Source organism: Notamacropus eugenii, chromosome X (genome assembly GCF_028372415.1).
Source record: "Notamacropus eugenii isolate mMacEug1 chromosome X, mMacEug1.pri_v2, whole genome shotgun sequence".
Lineage (NCBI taxonomy): Eukaryota > Metazoa > Chordata > Mammalia > Diprotodontia > Macropodidae > Notamacropus > Notamacropus eugenii.
In genome coordinates, this window is record NC_092879.1 from 33,336,071 (window position 1) to 33,357,903 (window position 21,833).

A 21,833-nucleotide genomic window follows, 5' to 3' on the forward strand; every position below is an offset into this window, starting at 1 on the left:
TCACAAATCCAGCATAGAAGCATGATCAAATATTAATGGAACACTTCAATGATCCAAAAGTGTGCTGGAGCTCTTTCTTTCCAAATCATATAAAATAATATTGCCTTCACTTCTCTTGAATCTAATTCTCCCCATCCATCAATCAATAAACATTTATTACATACCTGCTATGTGCCAGGAACATTTAAAATGTGGAAAACCCAATGAATGTAGCTGAATCTAATCAAAAAAAGGGGGGGAGAGAAACTAACTCGTTGCAGGAGTGAAAATGATGGAAACTTCGGGGGGGGGGGGGGTGACCAATCTATCTTAGCATATGTGCTAAAAGAGTCTGACATTAACCAAAGATTTGGAAAGCAGAGAAGTCAAAAGTTTCAAGAGAAGATAGTAGGATCCCAAGATTAAAATCCTATCAGCAAAATCAGCCCAGGAGGGAGGGAAAAGGTTTGAAAATGAAATTCCCAAGGTGGAAAAAGAGACAATTCTGATAAGAAAGATAATGTAAATGCATAGGGAACTCATTGAGCAGCTTTGATTTTAAAAAGAACTGTGTAGGAAATGGGAGCAAAGGCAAGTAACCATGCAAGTATTGACTACAAAAGTGTATGAATAATGTCAGCAATAAAAAGACTTACAAAAACTGATCTGGATGAGGAAAGTGAAGGACAAGAGAAAGGTGTTTTTTTAAGCTATGTTAGTGATGAGAAGGGATCAAAGAAGAGATAAGATAGTTTCTCAGGATGCATGAGATGTTGGTATTGGATGAAGAAGAGAAGGCAGAGCTGCTTGATTTGTAGTTTGTTTCTGTTCTCTTTGTCCATGGGAATTCTCTTGGGCTACAAAAGATAAAACAAAAATGACTACTAGGGAGATAGTAATAAGGTATCTAGCTAGCTATCTTTTATGTGTCCAACTCATTAAACCCAGGTAACTATAACCTACAGTATAGAAAGATCCAGCAGTTGGAATTGCTGACCATTTGCAGCTATCTTTGGAATAATATAGAGAATGGGAGAAGAACCCTAGGATTGAATGAGGGAAAATGTTCCATTTTTAAAAGTAAAGCTTGTAAAAGATGTCAGCAAGACTAATTCTTGGCAAAATTCTAGGTCATATTAAAGGGCTAGTTAGTGAACTTTTAGAAAAAAAGAAACAGTAATCACAGAGAACCAAAATGTATAGGTACAGGTCCAATGCAATTCAATATGCAATCAACATTTAATAAGTTCCTACTATGTTCCAGTCTAAGTGCTGGGGATGCAATTCATAAAAAAAAAGTTCCTGCACTCAAGGAGCTTACAATGTGATGGGGGGAGAGAAGACAAGATACAAAATGAGGCAGGAAAGGAGTAGAGAAAGCCAGTAGTTATCTTGTTCTATGAAGTTGAAACCAGGTAGAGCAGCAGAGGCAAAGTGAAGGTCATAAAAGGCAGACCTTATTTCTGTTTTGATAGGGTTACAATGATGATAGATGAGGAGAACCTGTAGATATCCTTTAATGAAATTTTAGTAAAGCATCTGCTGACTTTTCTTATGAGATTCTTGTAGATAAGATTTTGTGATGGGGACTAGACAGTATGACAATTTAATGGATTCATAATTGCTTTAACATCCATACCCAAAAGGTAATCACTGATGATCTAATGGTGGAAGGGTGTCACTAGTGGAGTGCTTCAAAGATCTAAGCTTAGTGCTGTTATTTAGTATTTGATAATTTGCCTATAACATAGCTCTAACTATGCCAATTCAATTCAATAGATATTTCTTGAGTGTTTACCACGTACCAGACACTGGGGGTCCCTTGGGAACATCTTATTTTGTGGAGTTGAACCAAGCAGAGCTGCAGATGGGAAGTAGAGAATAAAGTTCAAATGTTTCCCTCTATAAAGAAAAGCTTGGGGAGGAATTTAGTGTTCCAGTGTCTAGCCCTCCAGTCAGAGGAGAGGGAAGGTTGAGGGAAGGTGGGAAGGATTTTGAGTATGCAAGGCTGAGTTAACAGCGCGGTTATATCTGGAGCAATCATCTTGTCCTGAGAGGGACATTTTGTTCCATTGAGTTGAGACTACACAGAGCTTCCTGTTACCTCTAAGATGAAACCCAAATTCCACACCTAACATTTAAAGCTCCAACCCTTTCAACACTATGTTCTAATCAAACTGCCCTTTTGATTATTCCCTGAACTTCACATTTCATTTCCTCTAATTCCCATAGAGGCCTGCCTGCCATCCTCAATACCACCACCATCAGACATTGATCTAGTGCCACCGCCTATGTCTTAGGCAAAGAGGGAAAGGCAGACAATGACATGAGCCAGGTGGGGAAAACCACTAACACTACCTTGACCTCCACCTCCATTCAGATCAGATCTTTGACTTCCTTCACTAGGGTCTGAATACAGTGCAGATGGCAGGAGGACAGCAACACAGTGGGGCTGGGCCAGAATAGAGAAGGTGAAATTTCATCATTCAATGCCCAGGAACCCCGTATGGGGGCTGGCCTAGTGGGTGGGAGGTAGAGGCTGGAGCATAAGATCTTGGCATGAAGATGACTAGGAAACATGGAACAGGAACAGGAACATAGCTAGGGAACAGTGGGCTGGGGACAAGCTAGAAAAGATTGCATCACTAATAGAAATGGCCCTAAAGAACATGCTTTATCATGTGCTCTTGCACTGTACCCCAAGGACTCTTGTGCCTTTTCATCTGCCCAAATCTGTACTATCCCCCCATTACAGCAGGGACTATTTTGCATTTCTATCTACATCTGCAGTGCTCATATCAATTTTTGGCATATTAATGACTTAATGATTATTTACATTCATCTACCCATCCATCCATTCAATCTTTCATGCTCTAGAATAAACCATACAGGATACTTACATCCAATTAGAAATGCATTCTTGTCTCATTGTAACCTCTTGAAGTATTGTGTTTCCTTGAAATGTCAGCTCAATAGTCACCTTGAAGTTTTTCTCATACTCCTAGGTATGAAAGTTCTCTTCTTCCTGAAATGATCTTATATTTCCTTTTTTTCTTTACATGCTGTATTCCTCAGTAGAATGTTTGCTTCTTAAACTTCTTAAGGAAATTGTGTATGACTTTTGTCTTTTTATCTCCAGGGCTTGCACAAAGTAGATATTTAATGGGGGTTGAATTGAATAACTGGCATACTTATCACATTTGAAATGAGTTCAAAGTGTGGAAGGATATCTCATACGTCATATGATAGGGTGAGAACCTTCAAATGATAGCCAAGAACATTGGGTCAGATCTAATTAGGTAAAATGTTACTGTTTCAATACTCAAAGGATGCATGAGGGTATTGATGTGGGTACTCCCCCTACTGGTGAGCATCTCAGCATAACCATGTCTTCATATCCTACCAGATTTGGGGATGTGTTCTTCCCTTGTTTTTCAACAGAGGATCCATATAGAAGGCCTATCTCCCAGAATTTTATTTTTTACCAAAATTTATTGATACAGTTTTAAAAATTGTACAAAATACTTGGGTTCCAAAAAAAAGAAAAAACAACTTCACATGTGTAAGATGAGTGAGGGATCAGTAGGCAGCAGGTTGTCTTAAAAATATGGGATTTAACAAACTGCAAATTCAGTGTGAGTTAATAGCATGATACTGCTACCAAAATAGTTAATACAATCTCAGGCAACATTAAAGGGATTATCCTGTAGCATCTATGCTTAGGGAACTGATCGTTCCATAATATTCCATCCTAGTCTGACCACATCTGTGGTACTATATCCAGTTTCAGACTTTAGCATTTTAAAAGGTTCAAGAGACATAATTTCTGGGTAATTTAATCATTTTATTAATAATGATTATAATAATAATCATTATTAATAATATTAATCATTTTAATAAAAAGATGATCATTTGACAGTTTCTCTATTAGACCAAGGACTGTCATGATGGTGGGCTCAACAGTTTATATGTTCTTAGAAGAGTAGATATTCCTGAAGGTGACAATCAACTCTGATTGGTTAAGACTTAATGAAAAAATGAATATTATAGTGAGAGATTGGGCAATATTGCAATGAGGGTCTTTGGGTATATGACTTGGATCATTCAAATCTTGAAAAAAAAAGATATCAATTTCCATATCACTTGTCTGACAAGAGAGAGAATCAACACTTTCCCTCTGACCTATCTGAGTAAACACAATTAGCAGGAATGCACCCATTTTCCTAAACTTAGAATTTCTTTCACTATCTAATTAGATCTTGATCAGGGTAAACTCTGAGAGAGAGAGAGGTTTCCCACATTAGTTGGTTTCTGGATGAGGAAGCAGAAAAAGGGAAAAACCTTGATTCTGATTGAATAATTCGTTATTAATACAAGAAAGAAATAATAAGTTCTCACCAGATCTATAATTTAAGTAGCATATTAACAAAGTAGTGAGTGTCCAAAGGAAGAAACCAGATTGGTTAAAAAAGCCCTAGCAGCAACTTGATATCATGTCATAGGAGAATCCACTTATTAAGTAGGGGAGATATGATACTGATCTTGAAGTATTTGAAGGGCTGTCTGTGCGGAAGAGGAATTTAACCTGTATTGCTTGGTTTCTGAGGGAAAAATTGGGATCAATGTTTCAAAGCTACTGAGAGGCACATCTAAATCTAAATGTTAAAAAAAATATTCCTAACTAAAAGGGCTATCCGAAATTCAAATAGCTGATTCAGTTTCTTTGTTTTTTAAGGTAATGAGGGTTAAGTGACTTGCCCAGGGTTACACATCAAATATCTGAGGCCAGATCTGAACTCAGGTCCTCCTGACTCCAGGGCTGGTACTCCATCCACTGAGCCAGCTAGTTGCACAAAACGAGATCTTTCCAATAGTAATGTGATCCTCTTCATTCAAATTCTTCAAGGAAATGCTATATGAACATCTATCCCGATGCAAAGTGGATTTTTGATCAGGCACAAGTTGTGCCAAATGACTTCAGAGGTTTTTCTCATGTCTGAGATTGATCATATAAATTACACGTATGAGAATTGCACAGGCAAGTAGATGTTCTTAAAATGTACTGGGAAAGCCAGTACCCAAATGGATGAGACAACTGGTCAATCCCACCAATGCATCTAATAAAAATGACTGAAGAGACAGAATGTAAACTACTTGAGAGAAGGCAATGATCTAGCTTTGTCGTTGTGTCCTCAACATTTGGCTTAGTGCCTGGCATATATAGGCACCTAACAAATATTTCTTGAAAAAAATGAATTTAATTATTTACAAGGAAGTACCTGTAGATACTTAATGTCCTTTGGGTGCTGATTGGTTTGGAAGATTTCATTATTAAATCTATATATAATATTATTATATCTCTATACAATATTATATCTATATATAATACCTATGACAGCGTTTTACACATAGTAGGCGTTCAAATAAGTGTTTTCTTAAAAGAATGTCTCAATTTTTTTCTAAATGCATTCACTGAGTAGAAAAATACAAAGTATCATTTCACATAAAGAAATATTTTGAGTTAAAACATTATTTTGCATTAGTAAACATTTTATTGTAGACTCAAGCAATTTATTTATTCAGTTCTGTAAATCTAACCAAAAGAGTAGTGAATGATTGAAGTTGTATCAGATCTTGATAAATATTGAGTTGTGAAAGCTTCAGGAATAGAAGCTTATTTATAAGCTTTAGCAACCTCTGAGATGTCACATCATGGATTTCTTTTTAGTAAAATACAGGCTTTCTTCCATCGGATTAAGTTTTGCTACCCATGGTCCAAAAAATTAATCATTTTAAGAAATACGAGAAGACAAAAATCTCTAACATCATGATTTTTATGGTATCTAGGAATATTATAGGGAAAATAACTACTGGTGAAGACTATGGACAAATTATTTTCATTTCTATGGGGAAGCCTGTTTTTTCTATGGTGTCCATGAACTAAAAGGATAGTAGACATCAATATGATTATCTCACAGAGCTTTACACTACTGGAGTGAGTATTATCAGTCAATTTTCACACAGCAAGGGTGACCAAAGCTAATTGTTTGGATTCTGTTTATGTCCTGTAAACCCAGACAAGGCATATTATTTTTATATAAGTATCTGGATGATTCATCATTTCAAAGCCCACAACAGGGCTGAACCAGTGAGATTGGTTTAAATTTTGCATATTGTGAAAAGAAAGGAAAATAACTCTTGGGTGAATTAGTTGGCCTAATTGACAATGTGGCTTACTTTACGTGACATTTTATGTCTAGGTACTTGGTATAGCAGAAAGAAAATTAGACCTGAAATCTGAGGACCTGAGTTCTAATCCTGACTCTGTATGATCTTGGATAGACCATTTAGTCTCTGTGGGACTCAGTTTCCTCATATTTCATTTCTAAAATATGTGAGGTGGATTAGATGATTTCCAGAGTTTTTTACATTTCTAATTGTAACAATAATAATGAAGAATTATGACGTCTTGTGAAACTTGAGCTTGAAATATGAGGTTTAGAGACTTCCCATGACTGCCATTGACTTTAAAAATCAATGTTGGTTGTGTCTCTGAACTGCCTATAGACATGAATGATAATTTTGATGGAGCTGAGGCTTGGTTTATGGCCACTTATTCCTTTTGTAGAGGATACTGATAGTTTCTATCAGCATTATTACACTCAGAGATTTATGAAAAAAAGGACAAGAATGTCAGTGGGTCCATACAAGCTAGCATAAATGTCAAAAGTGCTTTGTGACAGTGATGTGGGAATCAAACATTGCATACATTGTCATAAACTGTCATTGTGTCAATTAATTTATTTTGTTTAACTGTTTTTCTTTCTTTAAAAGAGATTGATGATAGAATGGGTAGATCTGGAATTGACTGATGTAAAGGAAAAAGCATCAATAAAACTTTAAAAAATATGTTTTGAATGAGGCATGATGGCATAACAAGGGAATTTCCTCCTTTGGTAGTTTACCATATAGATTAAAGAACAAGTCTAGTCTCTTCCCCTGGCCCTATGAGATGGTGTAACTGGGGTCTGAATAAAACAAAACTATAAAGCAGCTGAAATTTATTCCCCTCTCCACACCCTCTGTGCCTCCCACATCATGTACATTCCTTTCTGTGTGCCTCTAACTTCCCTACTTTGGCATTTTTTTCTTATATTCTATTCTTTTCTTTTCAAGGTACTGTTAACAGAATCTTGCTGGAAGATAAAAGTATAAGTTAGCACCTCCCCTTCCAAGGGAATTTATGTTTTATTTTATAATATATAATTTATTTATTTTTCAGTTCTTAACATTCACTTCCACAAGAATTTGAATTCAAAATTTTCTCCCCATCTCTTCCCACCCCCCATCGAACGACAGCATGCACCCCATCTACCCCTTCCTCCAGTCTGTCCTCCCTTCTATTACCCACCCTTCTTCCTTCTCCCTTCCCCTCTCTTTTCCTGTAGGGCATAATGGATGTCTATACTCCTTTGCCTTTATAACTTATTTCCAGTTGCATGCTAAAACAATTTTTAACATTTAACATTTCATTCTTAAAGCTTTGAGTTCCATATTCTCTCCCTCCTTCCCCACCCTCATTGAGAAAACAAGCAATTCAATATAGGTCATACTTGTGTAACAATGCAAAGCATTTCCATAATATTCATGTCGTAAAAGACTAACCAAATTTCCCTCTGTCCTATCCTGCCCTTCATGTATTCCATTCTTTCCTTTGACCTGTCCTCTCTCAATAGTGTTTGCTTCTGATTATCTCTTTTCCCAATTTGTTTTCCCTTCTATTATCTTCCCACTCCTATCCCTTTCCCCCTTGCCTTCCTTCAAGGTAAAATACATTTCCATATTCAATTGAGTGTGTGTTATTCCTTCCTTAAGCAAAGTCCCATGCAAGTAAAGCTCAATTTTTCCTTTCATCTCCCCCCTCTTCCCCTCCATTATAAAAGCTGTTTCTTCCCTCTTGTATGTGAGATGATTTGCTACATTCTACCTCTCCCTTTCTCTTATTCCAACTACATTCCATTCAACAGTAAATTTTATGTTTTTAGATATTCTTCCTTCATATTCAGCTCACACTGTACTCTGGCATATATATACACACATGTATATATATATATATATATATATATATATATATATATATATATATATATATATATATATATATATATACACATACACCCATGTACATATACATACCTACACATATATAATATACACACACATACAAACCCATACACACCTACATATATAATATTCCCTCTTACTACCCTAATACTGAAAAAGGTCTCATGAGTTACAGAAAACATCTTTCCATGTAAGAATGTAAACAATTCAACTTTAATGAGTTCCTTAAAGCTTCTCTTTCCTGTGTACTTTTGCATGTTTCTCGATTCTTGCATTTGAAAGTCAAAATTTTCTATTTGGCTCTGTTTTTTTCAACAATAATGCTTGGAAGCCCTCTATTTCATTGAAATTCCATTTTACCCCTGAAATATTATACTCAGTTTTTCTGGGTAGGTGATTCTTGGTTTTAATCCTATCTCCTTTGACCTCTGGAATATGATATTCCAAGCCCTTTGATCCCTTGATGTGGAAGCTGCTAAATCGTGTGTTATCCTGATTATATTGTCACAGTAATTGAATTGTTTCTTTCTAGCTGCTTGTAATATTTTTTCCTTGACCTGGGAACTCTGGAATTTGGCTACAATGTTCCTAAGAGTTTCCTTTTGGGATTTCTTTCAGGAGATGATCAGTAAATTCTTTCCATTTCTATTTTACTCTCTGGGTGTAGAATACTAGAGCAGCTTTCCTTGATAATTTCTTGGAAGATGATAATTTCTTAGCTCTCTTTATGATCATCATTTTCAGATAGTCCCATAATTTTTAAATTGTCTCTCCTGGATCTATTTTCCAGGTCAGTTGTTTTTCCAATGAGATATTTCATATTGTCTTCTATTTTTTCCTTCTTTTAGTTTTGTTTTGTAATTTCTTGGTTTCTCATAAAGTCATTAGCCTCCATCTGTTCCATTCCAATTTTCAAAGAATTTTTTTCTTCAGTGAGCTTTTGAATCTCCTTTTCCATTTGGTTAATTCTGCTTTTTAAAGTATACTCCTCATTGGCCTTTTGGACCTCTTTTGCAATTTGAGTTAGTCTATTTTTAAAGGTGTTACTTTCTTCAGAATTTTTTGGATCTCCTTTAGCAAGCTATTGACTCATTATTCATGATTTTCTTTCATTGCTCTCATTTCTTTTCTCCTCTTTTCCTCCACCTCTCTTACTTGATTTTCAAAATCCTTTTTGAGCTCTTCCATGGTCTGAGACCATTGCATATTTTTTTTGGGTTTTGAATGTAGAAACTTTGATTTTTATGTCTTCCTCTGATCGTATGCTTTATTCTTCCTCATTCAACAGGGTGGAAGAAAATACCTTTCCACCAAGAAAGTAACCTTCTATAGTCTTGTTTTTTTCCCTTTTTGGGTATTTTCCCAGCTAGTTATTGACTTTTGAGTCCTTTATCAAGTGCAGGGTATACTCCAGGGACTTGTAAGTTCTCAGGTCCTCCAAGGTGTCACAATCAAGGGACAAGATTTTACTCCCCTCCTGGCCTGTGATCTTGTCTGTGAGCAACCACAATCACTCTTTTCTGCCCAGGATCTTCGAGTAGGATTCTCTCTCCACAGCTACCACCAGCTCCACCACACCCACACTCTTACTCACCCCAGGACTGGTGCTCATATCTGAGACTCAGATCAATTTCTCGATTCCCTCAGGGTCTTTAGGCTGAGGGTTCCAAAGGTGATGTTGCTGCCACCCTGGGACCAGAGCTGGGGCCACACCATGCTCCCCTCTCGCCTAGGTGAAAGAACTTTCTTACTGACCTTTGAAGCTGTGTCTTTGGCGTTTGTGAGCTGAGAAATCTGGGAACCACAGCTGCTACCTGTCATTCTGTGCCCTGAAACCTGCTCTAGTCCTGTCCATGCCTTGTAGTGTGGCCAAGGCTGGGCTGTCCCTCCCTCAGAATCTGGTGTGATAGACCTTTCCTGTCTGCCTACCAGACTCTCTTGGGCTAGAAACCTCTTTTGTTCTGTTATTTTGTGGCTTCTGTTGCTTTAGAATTTGTTTAGAATCATTTTTACAGGTATTTTATTGGCTATTGGGGGAGAGCTACAGTGAGTCAGTTCTTTTACTCTGCCATCTTGGCTCTGCCCCTCAAGGGCATTTGTGTTTTAAAGGATGGAGGGTGACGTTATTCTCCTTATCCTGACTAGCTTTTGGTTTCTTTGCCTAGAATCCAAGCTTGAAGAAGCATTTCCAAGAGGATATCTACTACTATAGCTCTTTAATACCTTGATTATAGAATCATGGGTGTCCTGGTAAATATTTAACAATTGACTTTCTGGGGAAAAAAACCTGTATTCAGGCAAACTTTCCAGTTTCATCTGCATTATTAGTATTATCCCCATTACTTTCTTAAGTCTAGACAATTAATAAAACAATAAAGTACTGATTTTTAGTGTTTGCCAACTCCCAAGGTATAAATATTCATGGTGAAAATTTAACATTCAGCTCAAGACCTGATTCAAGATGGCTCCAGCATACTCCTGCACAGTATCATAGATTTAGAGCTAGAAGGAACCTTAGCATTCCCTTTGCTTTCTAGATGAGGAAACAAAGGCCTAGAGAGATTACTCAGGTCAGAGAGTCATAAAATCATAGAATAAGAGATGGACCTTAGAGGCCATCAGATCCAAACCCCTTATTATATAGACAAAGAAGACGAGGTACAGAGAGATTAAAATGGCCTGCTTAGGCATTCTACCCAGTGAATGTATGAAATGATGGCGCACCAGTCAAGACACAAGTAGCAGTGTTCTGCACTCTGCTGCCTTGGACTTCAGGGTCCGTATTCATCACAAACATATAGTTTCCTGTTATACCTTCAGGGAACATTCTGAGGGAGCAGTGATTGGTAGTTTGAGGACTCTTCCCTGCACTACTGTTTCAAAAGCTTGGTTTATCACATCTCTGGACTTGCTTTGCCTGTCCTCCTCCAGTGCTTCAAGGTGTAGTCTGAAAGTGATGCTCAGGCTAGGAGAAATCAAGGACTGAAAGTCCTGATCAAACTAGAAAGGATTTTCAAAAGGGCCTAGTGATAGCTGCTGTATGTAGCTGGCATCTAGATACCAGCCTAGCTTCGCTTATAGAAAACCATAAGTACTGTAAAGGTTAGCCACCAGGGATATGCATTTTATGCAAAAACAACTCATGAAACAGATGCCAATATATGAGATAATATATGTAAAATGGCTTTGCAGAACTATTATTATTATTATAACTATTATCATTTTCATTATGAAACTCTCCACTAAGACAGAAGAGTTCTGATCTTCACTAGTTGGGGGAGAGGTGAATGCATATACTGCTCAAATCAGATTTAGGAGTAGTCTCAGCATTTGACAATATGGAATATCAGTGTCTTAAAGTCAAGAGCTTTAAAAACAAAGTACCATTCTCCTTTTTTAAAAAAAGAAATTGGAGCCAAGATGGCAGAGTGAAAGCAACGACTCACCTAAGCTCCTGGTCAAACTCCTCTGGATATCTCTGAAAGGAGAATCTGACCAGACTTTGGAGGTGTGGAATCCAGTGGGTGACAGACTTTGACAGATTCGGAGCCCAGGTTGGACTGGAAGGTCCACGGGAAGGATCTGTTCCACGGGGGTAAGCCTCCAGCACACAGCGCAGCGTGGTCAGCGCAGCAGGGCAGAAGGGACCCGAGAAGCCCAAGAGTGGCGGGCAAAACCAGCAGAGCAGGAGACAAGCCAAACCGAGCCGGTGAGAGCTGCTGAGCACCAGATATCAGCGCAGCAGCACTTGAAACCTTCAGCCTGAAGACTAAACTTCGGTAAGTCACCTACTTGAACTTATGGGAGCTAGGATGGCGGAGTATCAGTAAATGCTCTCTCCTCCCCCCTGATGACCATGAAAGAACCATAAAACTCTTCCCCAGATAAATCCTGGATCAGCGGGAACAGCAGAAGGGGGCAAATAGTCTCATAACACCAGAGGCTAGAAAAATAGCAAAGGGGGATTCTTCCTACTGTGGTGGAGGCGATCTGGAAGGACAGACGACGCAGGGCAGAGAAAATTCGCACTGAGACCCAGGCAAGCCTCAGAGCCTGGAGACAAGCCCCAGGAGGGGCGGGAACACGCATTAGCTTCTAGGCGTGCCCCAGCCCTTCAGGGGAAAAGGGAAGACAAAAGGGAAGCTGGGATCACCAACCCCTCAACTTGCCTTTGCCTCAGGTCAGCTGAGGAGATCTCCTGAGACCAGACCACCCCTCCCACACACCTAACAAGCTAACCCCAGGGTTGATCTGGGAAACAAAAAAAAAAAGCCTGCTTTTAGCCTACATCAGCTCAACTTAAAGATCTGTACCTTCTGACTGAAAGAACCAGAAGCTACAACACTCAGCCAACATCATGAATCGGAAAAAGCAGACGAAAAGTGAAAAAACCATAGAATCTTTCTATGGGGATAAGGACCAAAACACAAACACCAAAAAGGTCAGAGCTGAGACTGTACTTCCATCTGAAACCTCAGATGGGACTATGAATTTCTCGCAAGCACAACTAGATTACCTGGAACATCTGAAGAAGGATATAAAAGAAAAACTGGCCAATGATTTTAAAATTATAAAAAAAGAATTCACTGATGAGAACATCACTCTGAAAAAGAAAATTGAACAAATGAAAAAGGAAGTTCAAAAATTAACTGAAGAGAATAATTCCCTAAAAGGAAGAGTTAATCAAACGGAAAAGGAAACCCAAAACCTAATTGGGAAAATTGATCAGACGGAAAAGGAAACCCAAAACCTAACTGGGAAAATTGGTCGAATGGAAAAAGAAGTACAAAAACTAAATGGAGAAAATAGCTCCTTAAAGGGAAAAATTGGTCAGATGGAAAAGGAGATGGAAAAGCTAACTGAAGAAAACACTACGATGAAGATTAGAATTGGGCAAGTAGAAACTAATGACTCAATGAGGCAACAAGAATCAGTCAAACAAAATCTAAAGAATGAAAAGATAGAAGAAAATGTAAAATATTTAATTGGAAAAACAACTGACCTGGAAAATAGATCCAGGAGAGAAAATCTAAGAATTATTGGCCTGCCAGAAACCCATGATGAAGAAAAGAGTCTGGACAATATCTTCCAGGAAATCATCAAGGAAAACTGTCCAGAAGTACTAGACTCAGAGGGCAAAATAGTCATCGAAAGAATCCACCGTTCCCCTCCCGAAAGGGATCCCAAACTCAAAACCCCAAGAAATATAGTTGCCAAATTCCAGAGCTATCAAGTGAAGGAGAAAATACTACAAGCAGCCAGAAAGAAACAATTCAAATATCAAGGACACACAGTCAGGATCACACAGGACCTTGCAGCTTCTACATTAAAAGATGGAAAGAATTGGAACCCAATATTCTGTAACGCAAAGGAGTTGGGACTTCAACCAAGGATCAACTACCCAGCAAAGTTCAGCATAACATTTCAGGCAAGGAGAAAGTCATTCAACGAAATAAGGGATTTCTAGAGCTTCCTGACCAAAACACCAGAACTCAATAGACAAATTGATCTTCAAATGCAGGTCTCCAGAGAATCACAAAAAGGTAAACAGAGGGGAAAAAACAAAAACAAAAACTTGCTACTCAGTTAGGGCAAACTGTTTACCTCCCTATAAGGGAAGATGATACCTGTTAATCTTGAGAACTGTGCAGCTATTATGATAAAAGGGATATATGTAGAGGGAACGGGCATAAAGTAAATGATGTCATGTCAAAAATATGATTTAAGTATGAGAAGGGAATGTAATAAGAGGTGTGGAAAGGGGGAAGCAGAAAATGGCAAATTATATCACAGGAAGAAGTACAAAACTATAGTAGAGGGAAGGAGGGGAGGGAGATGAGCATTGTTTGAGAGGCACTCTCATCTGATTTGTTCAAAGGAGGGAACAATAATCTTAAGTAGATAAGCCTAACTAGCTCTATAGGCAGTAGGAGGGGAAGGGGGAAGAAAGGGGAGGGTGGCTAAAAGGGAGGAAAGAAGCAATAAGAGTAAAGAGGACTAAAAGGGAGGGGGGTCAAAAGAAGGAGGGGAAGGCTGCAGGAGGAGGGGGAGAAAAGTGAATACTATTGAGGAGGGGAAGGGAGACGGGAGAGCTAAAAGCACAAATGGTGGGAAAGAGGTTGGAGGGAAATACACAGATTGTAATCATAACTGTGAATGTGAATGGAATGAACTCTCCCATAAAACGGAGACGGATAGCAGAATGGATTAAAAGCCATAATCCAACAATATGCTGCTTACAAGAAACACATTTGAAACGGGGGGATACACATAGGATAAAGGTCAAAGGATGGAGCAGAATATATTGTGCTTCAGCTCATGTAAGAAAGGCAGGAGTAGCAATCCTAATCTCAGACAAAGCAAAAGCAGAAATAGATCTAATCAAAAGGGATAAGGATGGAAACTATATCCTGCTAAAAGGCACCATAGACAATGAAGCAATATCATTACTAAACATGTATGCTCCAAGTGGTATAGCATCCAGATTCTTAGAGGAGAGGTTGGGGGAGTTGAAGGAAGAAATTGATAGCAAAACTATACTAGTGGGGGACCTCAACCTCCCCCTCTCTGAACTCGATAAATCCAACCTCAAAATAAACAAGAAAGAGGTTAAGGAGGTAAATAAAACTCTGGATAAGGTAGATATGATAGATCTTTGGAGAAAATTAAATGGGAATAGAAAGGAATATACTTTTTTCTCAGCGGTACATGGAACATTTACAAAAATTGACCATGTACTAGGACATAAAAATCTCACAATCCAGTGCAGAAAGGTAGAGAAAATCAATGCATCCTTTTCAGATCATAATGCATTAAAAATTACATGTAATAAAAGGCCATGGAAAGAGAAACCAAAAATCAATTGGAAACTAAATAATCTAATTCTAAAGAAGGGTTGGGTTAAAGAAGAAATCATAGAAACAATCAACAATTTCATTCGAGAGAATGACAATAGTGAGACAACATACCAAAACTTATGGGATACTGCAAAAGCAGTTATTAGGGGAAGTTTTATATCTCTGAATGCTTACATAAATAAAATAGAGAAAGAGGAGATCAATGACTTAGGCTTGCAGTTGAAAAAGCTAGAAAAAGAACAAATTGAAAATCCCCAAGTAAATACCAAATTAGAAATACTGAAAACCAAAGGAGAGATTAATAAAATTGAAATTAAGAAAACTATTGAATTAATAAATAAAACCAATAGTTGGTTTTATGAAAAAACTAATAAAATTGATAAACCTTTGGTCAATCCGATTAAAAAAAAGAAAGAAGAAAACCAAATTACTAATATTAAAAATGAAAGGGGTGAACTCACCTCCAATGAGGAGGAAATTAAAACAATAATTAGAAACTACTTTGCCCAACTTTATGCCCACAAATTCGATAATCTAAACGAGATGGATGAATATTTTAAAAAATACAAATTGCCCAGATTAACAGAAGAGGAAGTTGAATACTTAAACAACCCCAGCTCAGAAAAAGAAATTGAACAAGCCATCAATGAACTCCCTAGGAAAAAATCTCCAGGGCCAGATGGATTCACAAGTGAATTCTATCAAACATTTAAAGAACAGTTAATTCCAATACTACATACACTATTCTTGAAAATTGGGGAAGAAGGAGTCCTCCCAAATTCTTTCTATGATACAAATATGGTTTTGATACCCAAACCAGGAAGAGACAAAACAGAGAAAGAAAATTATAGACCAATTTCCCTAATGAATATAGATGCAAAAATTTTAAATAAGATTCTAGCAAAACGAATACAGCATCTTATCACGAGATTAATACATTAAGATCAGGTAGGATTCATACCAGGACTACAGGGCTGGTTCAATATTAGGAAAACTATTAGCATTACCGATCACATCAACAACAAAGCTAACAAAAACCACATGATTATCTCAATAGATGCAGAAAAAGCTTTTGACAAAATACAACATCCATTCCTACTAAAAACATTGGAGAATGTAGGAATAAAGGGAACTTTCCATAAAATAATAAGCAGTATCTATCTAAAACCTTCAGCAAGCATTATATGCAATGAGGATAAGCTAGATGCATTCCCAATAAGATCAGGGGTGAAACAAGGTTGTCCATTATCACCACTATTATTCAATATGGTACTAGAAATGTTAGCTGTAGCAATTAGACAAGATAAAGATATTCAAGGAATAAGAATAGCCAAAGAAGAAACTAAGTTATCACTCTTTGCAGATGATATGATGATTTACCTAGAGAATCCCAGAGATTCAAGTAAAAAATTACTCGAATTAATAAACAACTTTGGCAAAGTTGCAGGTTACAAAATCAACCCACACAAATCTTCTGCGTTCCTATATATCAGCAACAAAGTCCAACAGCAAGAGATAGAAAGAGAAATCCCATTTAAAGCTAAGGTAGACAGTATAAAATACTTAGGAGTCTACCTGCCAAAACAAACCCAGGGATTATATTAACACAATTACAAGACACTTTTTGCACAAATAAAGTCAGATTTAAGTAAGTGGAAAAACATTAGTAGCTCATGGGTAGGCCGTGCTAATGTAATAAAAATGACAATTCTACCTAAATTAATATACTTATTTAGTGCCATACCAATTAAACTATCGGACAATTACTTTCTAGAGCTGGATAAAATAGCATCAAAATTCATTTGGAAAAACAAAAGGTCCAGAATATCAAAGGGACTAATGAAAAGAAATGCTTGGGAAGGTGGCTTAGCGCTACCAGACCTCAAACTGTACTATAAAGCAGCAATTATCAAAACCACTTGGTATTGGCTAAGAAACAGAGAGGTAGACAAGTGGAATAGACTTGGCACTCAAGATGCAGTAGGCAAGGAATATAGCAACCTTCTGTTTGATAAACCCAAGGACCCCAGCTTCTGGGATAAGAACTCATTGTTCGACGAAAATTGCTGGGAAAACTGGATAACAGTGTGGCGGAAATTAGGCATAGACCCATACCTGACACCGTACACAAGAATAAAGTCCAAATGGGTACATGATTTAGGTATAAAGATTGATACCATGAATAAACTGGAGAAAAAAGGAATAGTGTATTTATCAGATCTATGGAGAAGAGAAGAATTCTTTACTAAAGGAGAGATAGAAAGCATTATGAAATGCAAAATGGATAACTTTGATTACATTAAACTGAGAAGTTTTTGCACAACCAAACCCAATGCAACCAAAATCCGGAGGGATGTAGTAAATTGGGAAAGAATTTTTACAGCTAAGCTCGGGGATAAAGGCCTCATTTCTAGAATATATAGAGAACTGACCCAAACGTATAATCATACAAGTCATTCCCCAATTGATAAGTGGTCAAAGGATATGAACAGGCAATTTTCAGAGGAAGAAATTAAAGCTATCTATAATCATATGAAAAAATGCTCTAAATCACTATTGATTAGAGAGATGCAAATCAAAACAACTCTGAGGTACCACATCACACCTATAAGATTGGCAAACATGACAGAACAAGAAAATGATAAATGCTGGAGAGGATGTGGGAGAGTTGGAACACTAATTCATTGTTGGTGGAGCTGCGAGCGCATCCAACCATTCTGGAGAGCAATTTGGAAGTATGCCCAAAGGGCTACAAAAATGTGCATACCCTTTGACCCAGCAATATCGCTACTAGGACTATATCCCCAAGAGATCATAAAAATGGGAAAGGGTCCCACACATACAAAAATATTTATAGCAGCACTCTATGTAGTTGCCAAAAACTGGAAGTCAAGGGGATGTCCATCAATTGGGGAAAGGCTGAATAAATTATGGTATATGAATGTAATGGAGTACTATTGTGCCATAAGAAATGATGAACAAGAAGACTTCAGAGAGGCCTGGAAGGACTTATATGACCTGATGCTGAGTGAAAGGAGCAGAACCAGGAGAACTTTGTGCACAGCAACGACCACAGTGTGCGAGAGTTTTTTCTGGTAGACTTGGAATTTTGTAATAACTCAAAAACTTCTTATAAAAAAAAATAAATCCCAAAGGTGGTTCTCAAGGCAAAATGCCTTCCACACTCAGAGAAAGAAATATGGAAGTCACTCACAAAATGTAGCAGACCATGTTTATGTATGTGTATGTGTTTGTGTATCATGTTCTGATTTGTTATACGATTTCTTTCGTTTATTTTAGTCTGACTACATAGCATGACTATAGTGAAAATATACTCAATAGGGAAGTATATGTAGAATCTATACAGAATTGTATGCAGTCGTGGGGAGGGAGGGGGGTGGTGGGGGGTAGGTGGGGGGGGATAAAATCTCAATTGTATGGCAGTGATTGTTAAACATTATAAAATTAAATAAAAAACAATTTAACATAGAATAATAGAAGGCAGTGCTATGTTAAAGGAACACTGAATTTTGAAGTCAGAGAATTTGGGCTTCAGTAACAGCTCTGCTGCTTAGTACCAGTCTTAACATCTCTGGTACTATTTTCTCATCTTGAAAATAGGGGTAATAAAAGTGGGGATCTCATAGGGTTTTTGTGAGGATCGAATTTTTATATATGCATAAATATGTATATGTAATGTGTAAATATGTACATGTTTTTATATATATACCTTTGTTGATGTATAATGGCTTTGTACTATATACAAATATGAGCTATTACTGTTGTTATTTTTTTATCATTATTATTAATTATCAGTGTGACTGTGGGCAAATTGCTTCATTTCTCTCAGCATCTCTTTCCTCATCTTTTGAATTAAGGAGTAGGATCTAGTGATTTCTGATGTACCTTCTAAGTCCTATGAACTACTGTGAGAATTTAAAACTATTAACTTACGTGTCAACAGATTGAACACCCTCCACTCTCCCACCCTCAAGGAATTCTAGAATGGATTGAAAAATAGAATGTATGAACAACAGAACATGATTATACAAAATGCTCATAGGACTTCAAAGTAAAAGGGTGGATTAAAATATATTATGTTGCAGCTAGCTCAAAAAAATCTGGATTTGCAGTGTTTATAACTGCGAGAGTTGAATTTAAACCAGTAAGAACTAATAGAGATAAACAAGGAAATGAAACATGCTTAGGGTACTACTGATAATGAGCACATGTTAATTTTGAACATATATGCACCAAACCATATAGCTGCTAAGTTGATAAAGGAAGAGTGCATATTCTTACTAACAGAAACAGATAATTAGTCACAGGAAATTAATTGTAGGGGAAAAAAACAATGCATTCTCAAAAGATGATAAATCAAACAAAAATATAAACTGGAAAGAAGTTGCATTTTTCAGCCTTGTTGAAATGAATTTAGTAAATATGTGATGGAAATGTAATGGGGAAAAATATTTTAAGCACATAGGAAACACAGAAATTCAACATGTTCTTGGTCACAGAAAAGTCTTAGGTAAATTTAGAAGGGCAAAAATGTAAAATGCTACATGTATAGACCTTAATATGAGAAAATGAGAAGCTGGCAATGACAATATGATCAACCTGGAAATTAATTGGGGTTTAGATTATAACATGGTGTCATAAGTTAGATCCTGTTGTGATAATTTTTCTGATATTTGATATTTCTGATAGCTGAACTCTCTTAGATTCATGCTATAAAAAAATTACAGTGATGCCATATTGTTAACGAGTTGAAAACATGATTAATATAAAACAATTCTCTTTAAACATCTCTCGCAAGTACCATTGGTCATGAGAACGAGGTTCTCTGAAGAGAGCGTTACTTTGCATATTTTTAACATGAGGGCTCATGAGTGATTGAGTTGTTAGCTTACTCTGTTATAGCACTTCATGTCCTCATACTTTGCTCACCAGCTGTGTTTACTTTTTCTTTAGAAATGTAGTTTTTCAAGTTTATCTGCCTTTTCTCTGTTAAAGTTCTTAAGACTAACTAACCCTTCTAATGCAATAACAGTGAAGTGTTAACTACATTAGTGAACTTTTGGATGCTAAAATATACTATTAATATTTGGTCCCATTTCATGTAGGAAAATTTGTCGAGACAATACTGGTATTTTTATATGTTCTTCTGTTATTTATTCATAGACATGTCACAGAAAGTTTTTTCAAAGTTGTATGTTTTAAGCCTTTAATAGATCCAGAAACAAACCTAAATCCTCTAGTAATGTTAGACCTGTCATTGAACTGTTTCTTGATAGCTTATTAATAAATTAACATTTCTTTTTAAAAAAAATGAAATAAAATAAAAAAAGAAATTGTTATTGTTTTTTGCGTGTTGGGTTATCTATCCTATTGCAATTATCTTTAATTTATTTTCACTGTGCCTTAAAATTGCTTCAAGGAAACAGGCTTTGCCAGCTCAGTTAAATTTCTTTTTCCAGTTCTAATGATTTCAGGTAGCTGCTGCTAATTTTTTTAGGCTCGTACAAATGTAAATGGTAATGAGTTTTTTGTTTTGTTTTCTTTTTTTCAGCTACTTTGAAATTCATCCCTAGGCTATTGACTCTGTAGAGAAAGTTACAAGGTAGGGACTCATAGCATCTTGGAATAAAAATTGTCTCCAATTACAGAAAAAAAATTTCTATACAATCAAGTTAGAGGAAGAAGTTGGTGTTCTCTTGAATGGTATTTATATTGTTGTGGCAGTCTGATCTGTGCTGGGGTTTTCTATTCCTTATCTGTATTTGCAGAAGACACCATACAAAATTCCAAGAAGAAACTGTTGACTCCATTTGCTCGCTCACCCTGTGATTTCCAGACTCTAATCTGATGAAACTTATTTGCTTAGAAAGCAGAGATCATTCAGTTGGTCGATACTCCACTTAATGTTGCAGAGCTTCAGTAGACTATTAAGTTTGTATCTGTGCCTATTTCTTTATTTAAATGATAGTTTTAGTTGACGTCTTTTTATGTGAGTGATTTTTGAGAGCTTTTCCTCTTGTAACAGAAAAATACCTAAGCCAAACCAAACAACAGAGTGACTGCACATTCAAGCAGTGAATGTGGCATTCTGCACCCTCAAGCTCTCTGTCATCTTTCCACTTTCACTACATTTTGTCATCTCTTCTCTAAGGACAAAACTGGTCATTAAAATTATTTATTAAAGTTATTTAGTCCAGGTTTTTAACAAGAAAGTTACCAGACTGTTCACACATGACTTTTTATTCAGGTAATCTGAAGGTTTTTTTTTTTTTTAAGGCAGAAAAGTGCATTATAAGTAGCATGAACTCATTCTTGTGAAAGAAGTTTGTATTGGATAGAAAATACCTCTTTTTCTCTAGTCTTTGTATGAAGCAAAATTAAATCATAATCTTGTTACATGATCACATGAATAGAATGAAAGACCACAGCTAGGCACTGGGCTTAAATGGACATGCCTGAGTATTGTATTTCAAAAGCATACCTTCTCTGATATACCTCAGGGTTTGGCCTTGGCAGTTGATGTTGATCTGATTCTCCAAGTGTGTAATTAGTTTGAGATCATGCTGTGGTAGAACACAGTTTTCATGTTGTTCTTCATTAAAGGCTGATAGATGATGATCAGAAAATGTACTCTTCAAGAATGAAAAAAACAAACAAACCCAAGTTTGTATTATAGTTTATACATTTAAATTCATCAGACTTTAGAAAATATTATTTAAGCCTTTTAAAACATTCTTCTATCTATTGCCAGCATTAAAAATTTTCTATAATGACGATGCATACAGATGTGAGAAACTCAGGGTGCAGAATGAGACATATGTGTGTGTGTGTGTGCATTTGGATATACCCAAT

At 36.7% G+C, this 21,833-nt stretch overlaps 1 long non-coding RNA gene across 1 annotated transcript in view; it reads left to right on the plus strand.

The window, feature by feature from the left end:
- The window catches only part of LOC140515165 (uncharacterized), a 47,137-nt gene that overhangs the window by 18,468 nt on the left and 6,836 nt on the right, over positions 1–21,833 (plus strand). Inside the window, exon 3 of the long non-coding RNA XR_011970863.1 lies at positions 20,533–20,583. This is a non-coding gene — a long non-coding RNA (uncharacterized lncRNA). The remainder of the gene's footprint in view (positions 1–20,532; positions 20,584–21,833) is intronic.